This window comes from Quercus suber, unplaced genomic scaffold (assembly GCF_002906115.3).
Source record: "Quercus suber isolate HL8 unplaced genomic scaffold, Cork oak 2.0 scaffold_400, whole genome shotgun sequence".
NCBI lineage: Eukaryota > Viridiplantae > Streptophyta > Magnoliopsida > Fagales > Fagaceae > Quercus > Quercus suber.
Genome location: NW_027069851.1, coordinates 231,601 through 251,381, shown reverse-complemented (window position 1 = coordinate 251,381; position 19,781 = coordinate 231,601). Strand labels below are relative to the sequence as shown.

At 32.7% G+C, this 19,781-nt stretch overlaps 1 long non-coding RNA gene and 1 other non-coding gene across 2 annotated transcripts; both read right to left on the bottom strand.

Moving 5' to 3' along the window:
* Positions 1-869: 869 nt before the first annotated feature.
* On the bottom strand, positions 870-6,686 carry LOC136062303 (uncharacterized). Its single transcript, XR_010624095.1, has 2 exons — positions 6,372-6,686; positions 870-5,267 (listed from the first exon to the last, which is right to left on the bottom strand). It is a non-coding gene; the product is annotated as an uncharacterized LOC136062303 (long non-coding RNA).
* A 5,931-nt stretch (positions 6,687-12,617) lies between these two features.
* LOC111987319 (small nucleolar RNA snoR83) lies at positions 12,618-12,759 on the bottom strand. Its single transcript, XR_002880278.2, has one exon. It is a non-coding gene; the product is annotated as a small nucleolar RNA snoR83 (small nucleolar RNA).
* Positions 12,760-19,781: the final 7,022 nt, after the last annotated feature.

Below are 19,781 nucleotides of genomic sequence, written 5' to 3'. Positions count from 1 at the left end.
CTTCACAAAGTTCACAACATCTGACTTTAACAACAAAATCTTAAGCTACTGCCATTGAATAAAAACTGTCAGTCCTCTTCCTTGACCATAGCATATTCATACTGGCTGGAAGGTTGAAGTCAATGGCATCATTTTACTAATGTGCTCTATAGTTGGTGCATGTGACTGATTAATAGGTTGTTAGAGGTAGTTATGCCAGCTGGCATAAGGAGTTCCTAGATCAGCTAGGTAGTTAATCTACTATTCAGGATTGTAGCATGGTACACATACAAATAGGTATTAGGCTAAGATCATGCAAAATTAACCAACAATTTTGTTTCCGGTTCTCTCTTCTCCCTCTCAATTCTGGAGGTCACTATTAAGGGTTGATTAATCAACCCTTAAACACTACCTGCCACCGAAGCTCTTAACAATGCTCGTGGCAATTTCATCAAAGGATATGACATTTTACTTGTAACTTTTTGTGAGCCTTTCTAATGGTATGATAAAGTAATATATAATAGTGATTATTAAATGAATTTTTTAAAATGTAATAATAAAATCACTTTCTTGAACTTACAAAAATTAATATGAATCGTATACTATCAAAATTCTTGTATATGTACCATTTTTAAATTGTTCTAATTAACTAAAAATATCACAAGATGTTTTGAGTAAATTCGTTTGCCATGATTATTAAAGTTCTTCGAAGTAAATAATATTTGCAATTTTGCGTTAATATATATATATATACATATTTATTTATAAGAGTAAGCGACAATGAAAAATCAAGGATGAAGAAATTGCTAGCCAGGCCAATAAGGCCTAGCCTAGCCTAGTTAACCATTTCACTACAAAAACCAAAAAAAAACTCAAAGCTTAAGGCCTGCTAAACGTTACAGAACCTAGACCAATCCCAAGTCCTTTACCCCAATTCCTTTGACATGAACTAGATAAACACGTAAAACATGGGGCAAAAATCACAGAGGACGGGAGGAGAACCTAAGCCAAAGCAAATAAAAAATTCCTACCAGTCCAGTACCCATTTTGATTAGCCTATGACCTCTCCTTTTCATTTTTCTTTTTTTCCATTTTTAATATTTAACATAGGGAAACTTTCTAAAGAAAAGCCATTTGGCCTCGCCTCAATTCGTTTCTTATTTTTAAGCTCATGTCACATGCCCTTGAATTGTTTTAGTTGTCTATGTTATGTTTTGTTTATTGTCACGTCTTTAGCATTTTATAGTCATGAGACTTACATGTTTCTTTTAACATGGTTGGATGGTCAAGAAATTGATCTATATTATTTTAACATTAACCCAAAATTTAAATTAAACAAATAAAAAGCACTACTTCAGCATCTCAATGCTTTTAGACACATCCAACAACCTGCTCTGAGTCTGGACCAAGGCCAAGGCTTCTGAACAAACTAGAGCCCAAAACCGGTTGCCATTTTAAATTCCAATTATTTGGTTTCTAACAATCAATATCCATGTTTTATGAAAAAAGTTTGGGTAGTCTAGTCACTCTTTCTAATGACTTTTTTCTTGAATTGAAGAAAAAGTTGCTTAGTTCAAGTACATCTTCCCAGCAAAAGAACCATCCTCCATGAGGATTTGATCCAACTTGCAATGAAACAAAACCGATTCTATCCTTGTAAAGGACCTGAAAAAGATATCCATCAACAATGAATAGATACCCGAAAAATTATTGGTTATCCTCTACTCCATTTCAATATAAGAAGGAAGATCAAATCACTTTATTTTTATCGTTCAGATAAGGCAACATCTAGAACAAAGAACCATAAAAAATTTTAACACAAAAAAAAAAAAAAAAAAAAAAAATTTCTCAAAATAATGGAAGTTACATTTGTTGGGTTCATTTTGCAATCGTGAGAAAGAACCATGCCCCCTCTTTTTATATTCTAATTCATCATTTCTTTCCTCTTTTTGTTCTCCATTCTTATAAATCCTTTTGTTCTTGCAAATTACGTATAAATGTCAAGGACCTGAGAAAAATATCCATCAATGATGATGTCTGCCATTCATATGAGATGGGGTGAGTATGTCTTCTGATTTTGCCGAGGGGAAGAAAGCAGATTTCAGACAATTCCGTTGGCTAATGCCTTGGTAGTCAAGAAGTGCTTCCCAAATGATTATGAAGAATCTTGTTCACCTTTTTTCAAACTATTTTTTTCCGAAGTGTATCTCCACCGAGAGGTTCTGAAACACAACTTCATGTTCCAATATTTCAACCCAGCTCTATATAGTAATAAGCATAAATTCAACTTTATTCATGCATTAAAGAATTTTGCGTATTGCAACAAAGATTAATATTACAAGAAAAATAGCGGACTTCAGAATAAGGCCAATATGGATTCCAAACGTAGTGGATTAGAATCACAGATGACAAAGAAGAAACTAAAGAGACAATGTTGGATGCTGTGTACTAATTTGAGGAAACCAAAGCATCAACATTGTCTCTTTGGTTTTCTCTTTGTCATCTGCAATTCTAGTCCACTAAGTTTAGAATCAATAGGCCTTGTTCTAAAATCCACTATTTTCCTTGTAAAATAAACCTTTGTTGTGGTCAGTAAAGTTCTTTAATGCATGAATAAAGTTGAACTTGTGCTTATTGCCATATAGTAACGAATGGAAATATTGGAACATAAAATTATGTTTCAAAACCTCTTGGTGGAGACACACTTAAAAAAAAATTAGTTTGAAAAAAAGGCAAACAAGATTCTTTGTAATAATTTGGAAAGCACTACTTAACCACCAAGCCTAGTAACCAACGAAAGTGTCTAATATCTGTCTTTTTCCCCACGACAAAATCAAAAAACCTCCTCACTCCATCATACAAATGGAAGACATCGTTGATGGATATCTTTCTCAAGTACTTGACTTTTATACGCAATTTGAAAGAACATTTTATGAAAGGTATGCAAACGAAATGGAAAAGGATTTATAATCAAAATGAAACAAATGGAATGGAGAACAAAATAAAAAGCAAAGAAATCAATGATGAATTAGAATATAAAAAGAGGGGGCATGGTTCTTTCTCACGACTACAAAATGAACCCGATGTATGTAACTTCTCATTATTTTGATAATTATTTTTTCTTTCCTATGTATTAAAATTTTTATGGTTCTTTATTTTAGATGTTGCCCTATCTGAACAATGAAGAAAAGTTATTTGATCTTCTTTATATTGAGATGGAGTAAAGGATAACCGACAAGTTTCCAAGTATCTATTCATTGCTAACAGATATCTTTCTTAGGTCCTTTACAAGGACAGAATCGGTTCTGTTACATTGCAAGTTGAATCAAATCCAACTTGCAAGAAATAAGAAGAGGCAATACATGTTTGTGATTGGTTTGGGCAAAAGCATGCCAAAACCAAGTATGACAACATTTACACCAAACACTAATAAAAATTGTTAAGACACAAAAGAAAGAAGGAAAAAAAAGAACGTCTAATCAAATTTTATTTCCTAATTTAACTAAGAGACTCCTAAGTGCTCTTAAGTTAAAATAGAAAATAAAAGAACGTCTCGAACCAGAAATCAAAGACAATTCAGTTAAAATAGAAAACAAAAGAATGTCTAGAACTAAAAATCGAAGATTCAGAATTTCCATTATGTATGGAAAAGGTGTTTAAACACCTCACAATGCCTAAAGGTACGCCCAAAAAAAAAAAAAAGGACTTATTAAGAGTCACACAATGGATTCTTGGCGACATGACTCTTTGGGTGCATGTGTTTCTAGGGTGAGATGTGCGTCCCTTTTTCTTATTTTTATTTTAAGAGTCACTACCAACCATTGGTTTTGTATTAAATGTGATTGGTCACCTATTCATCTAATTATTTTTAAATTACCTAATTAACTAAAACCAATTTTAAAGGTTATTAATTAATTAAGGTAAACCAAAAGTCTTGAACCAAAGATTATGGACTTGAAAGTTCAGTTACCCCCACACAACCTAGCCAAAGGATTGTAACCCATTCTAATTTTAATTCTAACGTTGACTTTTAGGTTAAAAAGTTTTAAAAATTTAGATACTAGACATTTTGTTTTTTAGAAAGGTTTGTACAGACAATATACATACACACACACACATATATATGTGTATGTATAGCTTACGAATATTTATTTCAAAGACTTATTTACAAACAAAAGATGAGAAATATATATAAATAGCATGTGAAGGCCAAATTTAAATATGTATAACTAGCATTAGAGTATAATATTTACTGCATAACTAGCATGTGAATATATGTAACAAAAAATAAAAGGAAAAGGAAGGAAAGATGTCACCTTTCATCAAATTTATTCTTCATTTTCTCATTCTCATGCACAAACATAATGAACCAAAACATTAGTGCAAGGGGGAGGGGGAGTATGTTAGCTTGATTGGGATATGGATAAACATGCTAATTCCAAATAATATGTTATGCCATTTTGATCTATCAGCATGTAAATTTATAAACCAACAAGACACTTCATTCGTTCAAAGAAATGGAAAAGGGAATTTGGAAACACTAGGGGCCAAAATGTAATTTTGTAAAAGTTTAGGGTTTAAAACATGATTTCGTGAAGGCTTTGGGTCAAAATGTTTTTTTTTTGGGGGCGAAAAGCCAGGTCAAAATATGATTTTTGAGAATTTTGGGATTAAAACATGATTTACAGAATTTTTGGGTTAAAATGCAATTTTAGTGGAAAACTAGTGTCAAAATATGATTTTTTGGAATTTTTGGGATTTAAAGATGATTTTGAGAATTTTTGGGGTCAAAATGCAATTTTGGAGGAAAATCAAGGTCAAAATATGACTTTTGGTAATATTTGGGATTAAAACATGATTCTGGGAATTTTTCTGGTCAAAATGCAATTATGACAAGCTTATGACCAATATATAAATATGAGAAAATTCCATGGCATAATGCAAATATGACAAAATATGGATTAAAATATGAACATGCAAGAAAACATTATGGCATTTTATTAATTAAAAGGAAAACATGCTGATGGGCCCTATATAATTAAAAGATGGGCTGAAACATGTATTAAAAAGTGATATGGGTTTATATCCAAATTGTAAGGGCCTAGGCCCTGTGTAGGTTCGAATCTGGGCTAACCTTAAAGGAGTGATGGGCTGGGGCTGGATGCCTATTAGAGTTACCTTCCGATTGGGCTAAAAAAGAATGGGTCTAATGCTCTAGAGCTAATAGGCTGGTTGGGTGGGACTAATCTCACTTGAGAGAAGCCCACTGAGCTGGGTTGGATCAAATCCTACACAAGACAAAACGGGTCAGGAACCCACATTGCTTTAATAGTGATATCTTCACATACACATTGGATATATATATATATATCAAATACATAAATAACCTGTGCATTATCAACAATGCTTTGACATAAATAAACTAATCAAATACATAAATATCAACATTCTGACATAACCTGTGCATTATCAACAATGCTTTGGCATAACCTGTGCATTGTAAACAATCTAATTTGTTTACATATCCAAGAAACAATATATATATATATATATACAAAAAAAAAAAAAAAACATTTGAATATTAACATAAAGGTGATATAACATATTCCATTGTCAAATTATAGGAATAATATATAAGTTACAAAATACATTGTCAACAAGGCTTTGACAATGAAGATATATACTGACCCCCTAAATAACATCAACATAATGCATCATATCATCCAAAAGATGCATCATGTACATTGTAGTTAGTGAATAGGTGTCACCTAGCCTAAAACAGACTTGTTCAAGTTTTATAGAATTACAAAACAAAGTTACGCAATAAAAGTGATGACTCAATCTGATCCAAGAGAAAGAATAAACCCAGTTGAACACTTTGTTATTAGAAAGAAAGCAGCCACTCTTGTCAAGAAGAAATGACCATAGATATTGAATTTATAATAAATCACACACAGAGTCCCTTCAAGTGATTATAAAGGAGTGCTTCAAAATATGAAATTTCTGATAAACCATCAATATTAAGAAAAGAAGGGAGACAGAAGCAACGAAATATTTATTAAAGACTCAGCACACACAATGGCAAACAAAGTCACAAAAAGATAGGATTTTTAGCATAAACCAGTGTTGACCCATACAATAACCCATAACATATACCCGAATCAAAGTTTCTCAGTCCACATTTCATCACAGACAAAGTCGATTATTTTACAAAACCCATCAGACACAAATTTCATTATTTTACAAAACCCATCAATGTTTAAAACACAAACAAAATAAAAACAGAGCACCTGAACAAAAACTTTGAAATACAAACATCAAAATTTAGAGGAACACAAAACAGAGCAAGGTGTGTTTACGGAGGGGGAGAGAGAGAGAGAAAATGTGGTCACCTGGGTAGAGGTCGGAGCTGATGAACTGACTGATGTCAGCGCAGGTGAGAGATGAGGGTGTTGGTGGTGCTAGGTCTTTGCTTGGATGGGTTCTTCTCTCAACCGTGCCTCACGCGTGAGATTATGAGATGAACAACACCACTGGAGTTTGATATAAAAGGCTGGGTCTCATAAAAAGTTAAGGAAGTGATTTTATGTTGGTTCAGAGAGGTGGGTGAGATGACTGAATGGGGGAGGTTGGGTTGTGACTTGTGAGTAATGTCATCTGAAGGAAGAGAGCAAAATATGAGGGAAAAGGTATTGTAAAACTCTTGCTTAAGCCAGAGAGTTCCAATGGTCTGAAATTTGATGTGACTATACACTGCACCGGGTCCCGCATGGTTGAAAGTAATAACCAAAATGCCATCAAACCCTGTTTTTGAAAACCGAAAACGTCAGGAAGCTTCTCAGTTTTCATTCCTATGCGCCGTGAAAATATGTGTAAAATATATATAATATTATTTTAAAATATTCAAAAGTGTGTTCAAATTGGAGTCTAACTCAGTCAGGGTACGTGTCTGGCTGAGAGTAAATAAGAAAAAACAAAAATCTTATACAGTAACTTAAACACTAATCAAATACGGCATCGTTTTTCTTTTCTTTTCATTTTTTTTTTTTTTACTGAAATGGTTGAAGTACATTAATCAAAAGGAAACAAACAAAAGAAAAAAAACAAAACAAAGCCCGGCCCAGGAGCTTTACAAGCAAAGGACGGCCATGAGAAAAGCAATGGCCCTATAGCCCCAGAAACCTCCAAGGCTTGCTTTTTTTCTTTTTTCTTTTTTCAATGCAAGACAGCTTAGACAAGACTTGAGTGAGACTATTATTTAGGACTGACACACGCTAACATTTTTAAATTTTTGAAAGGCACACTAAGAGTACCACATCAATTTTTTAAAATTTTATGTCTATTTTATATAAAAATATTTATTTTTTTATTTTATATTGTCACTTTTATAAAACACTCACATTAGTTTATCTATTTTATAAGATATTTTAATAAAATATTTATTTTTCTCAATTTTTTTTATTATTTTTCTCAACTATCCTTACCAATATACGCGCGCTCTCTCTTTCTCTTTACTCATTTTTCCCTAACAGAACACCTCTCTCTCTCTCTCTCTCTCACACACACACAAAAACTACCAACTCAGATCACTTCTTCACCAAGTCCTTTCTTCACCGGCCGCCGATCCACGAACCAAGCTCCACGACCCAGATCACTTATTCAACGAATGATCCACGAACCAAACTCCACAAGTATCGATCTATCTCTCTATTGGTTTGTTTGTGTGGGTTTGTTTGTGTGTGAATGTGTTTCTGTGTTGATTTTTCTGTGTGAATGTGTTTGTATGCACCTGAGGAAAAGAATGAGGTCGTTGTGCATAGAGAAGAGAGAGAAAAATTGGTGTGAACAAAAATTAATAAAATAATAAATACACATGCTACAATAACCGTGTAAATATACACAATTACTGTAACTCATGAAAATATATACACATTTTTACACATCTTTACACCCACTAATGTGGGTGTTTTTTTTCTCAAAATGTGTAAAACTTGTACCTTTTTCTATTTTAAAAGACTTTACCTGAGCTGATGGGGTTGCTCTAACGTTATATTTTTTTGACTTTGCACGCAGGTGAGATTGTGAGAAACTGAGAGTCACAATGTCACACGCCGTAAATTAAAAAAAAAAAAAAACAAAAACAAAATTATATGTAATAACATACTCGGTGCAGTTGGCGGTTCGATTCTCAGTGGTGTGCATATCTTGGTGCTGATGGCTGCACCGATCCGATGTCGGTACTGAAAAGATGCCGCTAACCACCATGTCGAAAACCTTCGGCGAAGCCCTGACGGGGGCGGATCAGTGCGGTTAGACCGGTTTCAGTCGGTGCCGGTTGATCAACGAACAAGCTTGGGTGTAGGTGCTGGATTGGGGATATATCCCTTGAAATGGGCTTTTAAGGTATAAATTACGAGTTAGGCTCAAGATAGGAGTTGGAGCTACGATTTGAGTTGAGTTTCACCTAGGAAGCTCCAAGCTTATCCCAGCCATCCATGTATCCAAAGTATCACCAAACCTAAGCCACACACGTGTCTTGAAATCACACTTTTTAATTTATTAAAAATAAAAATAAAAATAATCATAATTACATAGTATGAGGCTTAAGTATGAATTTTAATATGCATCTAATTATATTTATATTTTTTAATAATTCAATCAATTATTTATATTTTTATGATTAAAAAATGTGTTTATTATTAAATTAATTCATGCATATGCATGAGTTACATGCTATTGTAACCATAATAAATAAAAACTTTTCACTTGTATTTTGTCAAAGAACCCCCACACTTGTATCAATTTTCATTGTTCTTCTCAAGTATTATATACAGTGACTTGAAGTAGAGTTTCACCTCACTTACTAAGGCAAAGGGATTTTCACAAAAATCAACATACCTTTTATGTATTCTATCCTACTTATCTTGCCATCATGCCATTTCCCTAACCCATTATTGATCCTTTTTTATGGCATCACATGTATGGGTAGTTTCACTAATCTAAAGACCTAATTCCTAATAAACTCTCTCTAAACTAAACTATATAGCATGTACAAGAGATGAAACAATTAAGATTCATACCACTATTGATTTTTGAAAAAAGATATATTATCAAAACTTAAATCTAAAGAATATCACATTTAAAAGGTGTAACAAGTTAAATCCTTAATGTCTAAACCATAATAAATTAAACCATATAAATTTTACAGTAAGAAAATAGATATAAAGATTCCAAAAATCAACAAATTAAACATTCCCTATTTTAAAAAAATCATAATCATAATGAATATTTAATTTATTATTTGAAAATTATAAGATTTAATTTGTTATGTTTTCAACTAGTAGTATAAGTTTTATTACATTAATTTTATAAACAAATGTGACACCGATCATAAGAAGGCAAGCCACCAATTACATTCATTGCCACATCAATCTGTAAGTTTCATGCAATAAAATTCGTAGTACTTTTAGTATTTTCTTACAAAAAGATGAAAAAGTAGGATTCGCTTACATCCAATTTGACTCATTGATTTAAAAAATTTAATTCCATCTCCTTTCCTTTTAATAAAAAACTACCACATCACCCATTAATTTAACAATCTATTGAGACTAAAAATCCAATAAAAATTTCTTGAATATTCCAATTAAAAAAAAACAATTAAATACAGAGGGAGAAATTTATATCTATAAAACTATTCCATTAAATTAAATTCTACCGAAAAAATTTGGTGACTTATAATGATATAATATAGAGAGGAAAATGAGAAAAGAGAAAAATTTATAAAAAAGAAACACTATTTCTTTCAAGGTGGAATTCTAGTTCTCCCCATGATTTGCTCTGTTTGGGGAATAAAGAATAGGAAGAATTTATCTTATCCTCTGTTGTTGTTGGTCAAGAGTTTCCATGCCATCAAGGCTTAATCGTAGAATAGATTGTCAAAAGAATTACAAAAAAAAAAAAAAATGCAGAGGATTAGAAACCAAACATATCAAACTGTCTATGGGGCACCCTTGAATCAATAATTGTATTACCTAAGCAAGCGTGTGAATTTTACATACGATGAATCAAACCACCACGTTGTGAAATGATAAGTTCTCATCATGTTAAGTTTATGCCTTAGTATCTATACTTGTGAATATTTGTAGTTTGATGTGATTATGTACATGCTTGTGATAATTTGATCTATATGAACTTTTATTTCGATGCAAATTAGTGTTATTAGGATTGGATCAATTGAATTCTTGTGATACGACTCTATTCAAGATGATTTTGCCTAGGTTTAATTTTAATTGAGATGACTTACTTTGAGATCATACAATTTAGTTAATTCAAAGTGGGTGGTTTAACTTTGTCATATTAAAAACTTAGTATATATCTTAGGATTTATCATTCCCTTTAGTTGTTAACTTATGCATATTTTAAATGGTTTAAGTTAGGCATTTTCGGACCTCATAGCCTTATCTAGCTATGAAGTAAGATAAGCACATCAAACTGAAAATAGTGTCTTGAGAACCATTTCGAGGCAACAATAATTCCTTTTATTTATTTATTTGAAGGATTTAGGTTGGTCTAACTTATTCCTTTTATTTATGGATTTAAAATGTTACAATGAATTGGTTTTATGAAAAGAAAATGATTAATGTTACTTTCGAGGAAAATAAGATTATGTTACTTTGGCAAAAAGTAACAACCATCCATCAGTACAGAAAGTATGTTTTTTTTTTTTTGGTATGTATATTAGAGATAGGCAAAGTAAATCAATGAATTTACCAACTTTATTTTTATATGATTCAAGTGAATTTCCATATTTCACAGACTCGCAATAAAACATAGTTATGACTTATATGGTCGTGGAATTCTGGCAAATCAGAGAATTTTGTTGTGTCATAAATCAAAGATGGTTCAGCAAGCCTACTTTATATCTTTAAAAATTGAGCAAGCCCATTAAAACTATATTTTGGGTCTCTAATTATAACGACCGATTTCTCATGGTCATTTTCTTTCCCCTCAATGCCCTTTTTTTTTTTTTTTTTTTTTTTGGGTCTCTAATTATAACGACCGATTTCTCATGGTCATTTTCTTTCCCCTCAATGCCCTTTTTTCTTTTTTTTTTCTTTTTTTCTTTTTTTTTTAATAATATAAATTTTTTTTTAAGAATACTAAGTATTTAAAATACACTCATAAGGAGAGAGGAGAGAAAATTTTAAAGAAACTAACAATAGTGTATATCTAAAAGGGGCCTAACTTTTGGATACATAGCATAGACTTTAATGTCATAAAATTTACCATGTATTAGTTAAATTCATTTAAAATTAGGAAAATGTTAACGAATGCCCTAAGGGCATTTGTTAGATCATTCACATCCTAAAATTCTATCACATCCTATTTTACCATCTCAAAAAGCTACTTTATCAATTATACCATACCATTTTACAATACATCCAACATCCCAAAACTTTATTTTTTTTCCCATTTTATTCCTTTTTTTTTTTTTACTATTTCTTTTTTTCTCTTTCTTTTCCTCTGTTTCTCCCTTAACCTCTAGCACCGGCCACAACGGCACCAATCCAAACCCACAGCACCGATCCACACACACAACACCGATCCAAACCCAGAAACCCACCAATCTCCACCAATTCAAACCCACCAATCTCCACCAAAAAAACCCACGCCACCACTTGACCCATGATACACCGATCCACCTATCCAAACCCACCACCTAACCCACAACCCATCGGAGCAAACAACACGCATCACGATTGGAGCAAACCACACCCACATGGGAGCAAACCCATCAAACCCATTGGAGCAAACAGCACGCATCACCATCGGAGCAAACCACACCCACATGGGAGCAAACCCATCAGAGCAAAACATTGAAGCCACATCACAACAAAACATCAAGATGCAGCCTAAGCTTGGCGTTGTTGGGCAATGGTGGCCAACGATGGCCTGAGGGAGAGCAAAGGGAGGGGGAGAAATCTGAAAGAGGGAGAGACGTGGGAGACAGGGTTGAAAGAGTGGGAGAGTCAGGAGACAGATGAGAGAGAAAATGAATAAAATAATATTTTTATTTTTACAATTGAGCTCCTTTGGGCCTGAATGCCAAAATTTCCTTACATTTGGCATTTCGCAGGACTAATGCGAATCCTCTTAATGAGCCATTTTGGGAGATTTTTTTTGTGGGAAAAGAAAAAAAAAACAATTAATGTTTTGACAATTTTTTCTATTTCCCATAAAAGTTGTGTTAAAACTTTCCTAAAATGATTGGTCAACAATTGACCTAAGGACACCCGTTAATATGACCCCTAAAATTATATCTCCTTTCGGTGCATTATTGGAGTCAATTTACAACTAATAATTATCTTATGCATTCAAAATATGCATCTATCATTTGGTATTCACACAACTATGAGACCTATATACTAGACACATATAAGGCTTTAACCAAAACATTGAAAAAAAAAATGAGGAATTTGAAAATCATTATACCCATGAAGAAAAGAGTGGATCTTCATAGAAAGAAAGAAACAAAAAAAAAATTACACACTTTGAAGGTTTTTTTAATACCCTGTACAAAATGAAAAAAAAAATAAAAATAACCCAAAAAATGAAGAAGGAAAATCAAAATATATGTTATATGTATGGCGAGTTATTAAGAAAACATCTTGTGTTTAAAAAATAAAAGACATTAGTTAGCAAAACTTCCAAGTTACTTTTGGCCTCCCATGAATCAGTTTAAACACTAACCATTTAGGCTTTTTAGCTCTTATCTGGGATTATGAAGGTACAAACAATAGAAAACCCAAGAACCAAAAAAGAACAAATTAAATGAAGTAGCTCTTATGACACACATTTGAGTGCCATTGAAAACTATTGTACAAAGAGATGGGAAATTTTGGCTTGAAGTGTGGAGCTTTGACTATTTCATTAGTTATGGGCGAATTTTGGGAGCTTCTGATTTGGATTCCTGATGATTGGCTGAGTTGGTGGTCGTTGTAATGGGAGTTTGAGGATTTGAGGTCAAATTATGTGCTTTGGAATTTGGTTTAGGATCTAGAGGTTGGTCTCTGTTACTTTAATCCATATTGTGAACCCTAACACATGCAATCAGGCTTCTTTTTGAAGATTTCATGAAGAACTTTTATTAAAATTACTGATTTTTGTAGTGTGCAACAACATTTATTTGTTATATTTTTCTCCTAATTCTTTGGAGTGGAAGGATTGGTGCATCATGGAGAAGGTTTTGAATTTGTGCTAATATATTACTTATCATGACTCAAATCGCAAGAATTCAATCGATCCGGTTCAAATAACACTAATTTGCGTCGAAATAAAAGTTCATACAGATCAAATTATCACAAACATGTACATAATCACATCAAACTATAGAATATTTGTAAGTATAGATACTGAGGCATAAACTTACAAGCAAATGATGAAGATTTCCTTACAGACCTAAAGAACTAAGAGACTAAATCCTAAGAACCTAATATACTGATCTCTAAAATGTGCTCTATTAGAACTCTGAATAAGTTCTATGGTTTGTGCTCGGTTGTTCGTGGGGCTCTTCTTTGTTAATTACATCACTTGTCTCTCTTTTGCTTCCTGATTGGACTTTACATTGCTACTTCGAGTCTTTTGGGCCTTTTTTATGTTACTGATGTTGATACCAGGCCCAATCCTTATCAAAACTTATATTTTTGTGCCCAACACAAAAGTAACAAAATCTTATTTTCCTCATAAATTGTGCAGTGCACGATTTAAAATTGAGGAATGCCCTCAGAATCAAACAAAGGTGAAATTTTTTATAAAGAAGCTTTGAATTGAAATTAGAAAATTAGACAAAGAGGGAAAAAAGAAATAATTGCGCAGTGTGTTATTGTATTGATTGACTATTTTTCCCCATCAATATCTTTCACTGTCTCCAAGTGAAAGAAACTTGATTATATAAGAACTTATTCCACATTTCCACTTACAAAGATGTCCATTATAAATTCATATGTATTCAATTTCATATTTGTTCAAATTTGTATTTTTGTACAAGCTTAGTGATTTTCACAATTTGCTTTGGACGCCACCTGACTTCTAAAACATTTGACTTCAGCTTCATTAAAATAAAAAATAAAATAAAAAAACATTTGGCAAAGTATGTCATTCTGTTAAGTAGATGGGTTAATATGAAAAACTTAAAAACATTAAGGTGACAAATAGGAATAGCATTAAAGTAAAGGACGAAATCTTAAAACCATGAGGGATTAGGGTTTTAGCTGACTTTACAATCACTAGAGACTATAAATACCAAACTTTTCAGCCACATAGCCTCCAAGGCCCCTGATATGCTGTAGTCCAAAAGAGCTTTCTAACGTTGGTATTTTTCTTTCAATTTTCAAGTAAATGATTTGTAGAGTAAATTCTTTTGCTATGATTATTAAAGCTCTTCGAAGTAAATAATATTACAATTTTGCATTAATATATACATACATACATATATATATGTTAAGATTTATAAGAGTAACTCCATTCAGAGTCTAAATCTTCTGTCCCACTTTTCCTGCTTCACTCTATACTCTACCAATAAATACTGCCACATGTCCACTAATTAATTAAATACTTTTATTAATTAATAATTGTAGTATTAATAAGTCAATAATGATAGTATTTAATTAATTAGATGAACAAGTGACAAATATTTATTGGTAGAGTATAGAGTGGAGTAGGAAAAGTGGGACAGAAGATTTTGACTCATAAGGCCCATAAGGCCTGGCCTAGAAAGAAGTTCAAGTTCTAAATTCCCTGAGATATCCAATATTGTCTGCAACAACAATTATAGTTAACCATTTCATACACACACACACACACAAAAAAAAAAAAAAAAAAAAAAAAAAAAAAAAAAAAAAAACTCAAAACTTAAGGCATGCTAAACGTTGAAGAACCTAGACCAATCCCAAGTCCTTTACCCTAATCCTTTGACATGAACTAGAAATTTGAATACCATCAGGGGTTCGATCATTCCACAAACCAGTTATTCTCTGAAGAGTGCTATTTTCTCTATGAAATTAAGACGATCATTTTTCTCCTTTGATCTATGTACGAAATTCATATATGGAAATGTCACTAACAAGTTATTGAGGTATTATACACTTGAGAGATCACTTGAAATCCATTAGCACGAAGAGAATCTTGTTCTGCATTCTTGTAGTATTTACATGTGACCACGGGCTATGTTAATGAAATTTACCCGGTTAGTTTTAAAAATTCAGTAAAAAGCTTAATAAATTTTTCTCAAACAGACACTAAGTCTTACAAACTGATCAAGCTCTTTGAGAGAAGAAGCCAAAGAGAATTCAGCTCATAAAATTATATGTTTTAAATTGCATTCCTGGATATGTCAATGGGTTCAAATGTTAAAAGCAGTCAAATTTTCTTTGCAGCACCTGCCTTTAGTTTCCTTCTTTATCCAATATTTCAGGAGAGGGAGGAGGGTTGGTTTTGGACTATGCAATCCCATTGATCCCATAATGGTTTTGCATGATTTGGAAGCTCTTAGGACCCCTTTTATTAAATATAAAAAGAATGAGGTAGACCTCAGAGGCATTCTCCTCCATGCCTGTTAAAAAGTTCAAACCAACCCTTGAATAGCATTGACCATTCAGTAACCCCTGGAGTCCTAGTGGTGATTTAGTTAATGTTTGGTGTCTTTTCCTCCCTTTTAAAAAAGAAATATTTGATGTTCTTAATTTGCAAGATCTTGGAGATGATACTAGGTTCAGAGAATTCTACAATTCATCTAGTTTACATTCAATACAAGTATACAATAAAAAGGAGGATGGTTCACTTGAACCCTTAAAACAGAAGAACATAGACACTAGGCTTGGCCTAGAGCATGAGGCAAGTACCCCTCAGAAGGTATTCATTGGCTTGCCTCATCAAAGAAATAATGCATTATACATTCTTTCTTAACATGTTAATGCAATTACTGCCTCAGTGGGAGAACCAATTTTCAACATAGCTAGTTCCCAGCATTGCACATGCCTGTAGCAAGAAAAGCATCGTGTTGTATGCTTCAAAACTTCCATTAATGTTAAATCATATTTCTTGTGCAGGTTTTAAGCAGTTACAAGAATGACTTGATTTATCCCATTATAGAGAATACCTTAGAATTGGCAAATGTGTTGTATGCACTTGCTAATGGATCATAAAAAGAACCTTTAAAAGCATGCCATTTTTTAAGTAACTAATAGTGCACTAGTTTTGAAATTTGGGAGGCCAATGTCATGTGAGGCAAACTTCAGGAATCAAGAATGCATTTTAGCTAAAAATTAAAAACATGATGCTATTACCATGGGACACAAAACCTGTACAACGCATCACATGCTTTAAGACTAACACGATGAGAGCTTATCCATTTCCCAACACAGTAGTTCGATTCAGCATACGTAAAATTCACACTTGCTTAGGTAATAAAATTATTGATTCAAGGGTGCCCTAAAACATGGAAGAAAACTCTATTTGGGGGAAAATTAGGTGAACAAATATTTATCCACAAACAATACAATATGGCTTCAAAATGTAAATGCTGAAATAGTACTTGCCAAAATTTTTTTTAAAAAAAACCCTGCAATCGTAATTAAACTAATAGATAAAGATAGCTTTGAATTTATTTCAATGTGTACCTTTACATTTCTTGATATCCATAATGATTTTAAATAAGGCAAGAATTTCAATCCTTTCATTAGCAAAAGTGAAGTGTCCATCCCACATACTTGTAAACAAGAACACTCATCCTTGTAAACAAGAAATATTTGAAAAAAATACTACATAAATCAAATGTAAGAAAAATAAATTATAATGATATTTAAACACATACCAGGATAATCAAACCTAGAAAGCACGAGTGCGCCGATTGGGTATGCACACTCGAGTCTGATACGCATGGACACATTGTGCGGTGAAATAATGCATTATACATTCTTTCTTAACATGTCAATGCAATTACTGCCTCAGTGGGAGAACCAATTTTCAACATAGCTAGTTCCTAGCATTGCACATGCCTATAGCAAGATGAGCATCGTGTTGTATGCTTCAAAACTTCCATTAATGTTAAATCATATTTCTTGTGCAGGTTTTAAGCAGTTACAAGAATGACTTGATTTATCCCATTATAGAGAATACCTTAGAATTGGCAAATGTGTTGTATGCACTTGCTAATGGATCATAAAAAGAACCTTTAAAAGCATGCCATTTTTTAAGTAACTAATAGTGCACTACTTTTGAAATTTGGGAGGCCAATGTCACGTGAGGCAAACTTCAGAAATCAAGAATGCATTTTAGCTAAAAATTAAAAACATGATGCTATTACCATGGGACACAAAACCTGTACAACGCATCACATGCTTTAAGACTAACATGATGAGAGCTTATCCATTTCCCAACACAGTGGTTCGATTCAGCATACGTAAAATTCACACTTGCTTAGGTAATAAAATTATTGATTCAAGGGTGCCCTAAAACATGGAAGAAAACTCTATCTGGGGGAAAATTAGGTGAACAAATATTTATCCACAAACAATACAATATGGCTTCAAAATGTAAATGCTGAAATAGTACTTGCCAAAAAATTTAAAAAAAAAACCCTGCAATCATAATTAAACTAATAGATAAAGATAGCTTTGAATTTATTTCAATGTACCTTTACATTTCTTGATATCCATAATGATTTTAAATAAGGCAAGAATTTCAATCCTTTCATTAGCAAAAGTGAAGTGTCCATCCCACATACTTGTAAACAAGAACACTCATCCTTGTAAACAAGAAATATTTGAAAAAAATACTACATAAATCAAATGTAAGAAAAATAAATTATAATGATATTTAAACACATACCAGGATAATCAAACCTAGAAAGCACGAGTGCGCCGATTGGGTATGCACACTCGAGTCTGATACGCATGGACACATTGTGCGGCCGTGGACGCAGTTACACACGCGTCCATGATGATTTTTTTTTTTCGTTTTCTGATTCAGGCTAGTATGGTCAAATTCGCTCCAAAACGAGCCGAAATAGGGCCCAAATCGGACTGATATGGGCCGAAATAAGTTTTTAGAAAAAAAGATAAATTTTTTTGTTAAAACACACCATTTTGACATCCTAGTTTAACGAAAAAAACCCTAAACTCATCTCAAACCCTGAATTTTGTCACTTTGTTATCTACTATTGCTCTTAAATTGATATGTGTTTACCATTATATGAAAAAAAATATGTTTAGCAATATATAGAAAATATAAATAAAAATATATTTAATAATTTATTAATAAATGTACCCATAACCGAACCCGAATCCACACCCGCACTTCTGAGAATCAAATAGCTCATGCCATAAAAAAATAACGTTTCAATTAATCCAATGTGTCAACGGTGGTAATTAGTTCGTAATTATTATAAGAAACTTAAACTACAATCATTACAAGGTGTCAAAGAAGTAAATAAGTACAAATTGTAAACAATTAATCATTAAAGTTTTTTTTTTTTAACACACACTTGAAGAGGGAAGAGGGTCTTAAAGAAACTGACAGTGGTGTATGTTTAAAAGAGCCTAACTTTTGGATATATAGCACAAGCTTTAAACCTATAAACCTTAAGTGCAAAGTCAAGGTGAATCAACCACAATAAAGATTCAATATTCAGTAATTAATAGAGTAGAAAATCTATCTATTTGGGTTAGACAGAACTACAATCACTAAACCAAATTAGAACAAATAATATCAATGATATCACAATGACATGAACAATTCACCATAACTTGAAAATGAAATGGATCTCACTATTGTGTCTAGTTTTAAAAGTTAACACTCTGATGGGATTAGGGTTGTAACTGTAGAGAAAGAAGAAGAGGCAATACATGTATGTGATTGGTTTGGGCAAAACCATGCCAAATTTCATACACGTACTATATCAAATTGAAACTCAAGATATACTTTTGATTAGCCGGCAAAGCTTTGGCTTATGATATTGTTGAAATCAAACTTTCTTATAGCTTCAAGTAGAGTTGAACACCAACATAGAAAATTTAAATGGCCACAATATTTATGGGTCAAATAATATATATTTTTGGATTAAAATCTAGAAAGTCCGAGTGTGCCGATTGGGTTGGTGCACTTGAGTTAGATACGCATGGATGCACTGTGCGGTCGTGAGTTCGATACGCATGGACGCGATGTACGCACGTCCACGACGATTTTTTTTTTTTTTTTTTTTTCTATTGTGTCTAGTTTTAAAAGTTAACACTCTGATGGGATTAGGGTTGTAACTGTAGAGAAAGAAGAAGAGGCAATACATGTATGTGATTGGTTTGGGCAAAACCATGCCAAATTTCATACACGTACTATATCAAATTGAAACTCAAGATATACTTTTGATTAGCCGGCAAAGCTTTGGCTTATGATATTGTTGAAATCAAACTTTCTTATAGCTTCAAGTAGAGTTGAACACCAACATAGAAAATTTAAATGGCCACAATATTTATGGGTCAAATAATATATATTTTTGGATTAAAATCTAGAAAGTCCGAGTGTGCCGATTGGGTTGGTGCACTTGAGTTAGATACGCATGGATGCACTGTGCGGTCGTGAGTTCGATACGCATGGACGCGATGTACGCACGTCCACGACGATTTTTTTTTTTTTTTTTTTTCCGATTTAGCCCAATACAATTTGATTTAGGCTGGTTCGGTCCGAAACAAACTTTTTATGATAAGAATAGAGAATCTTCACTACACCTCCAAAAACCTTTCGATAAAAAT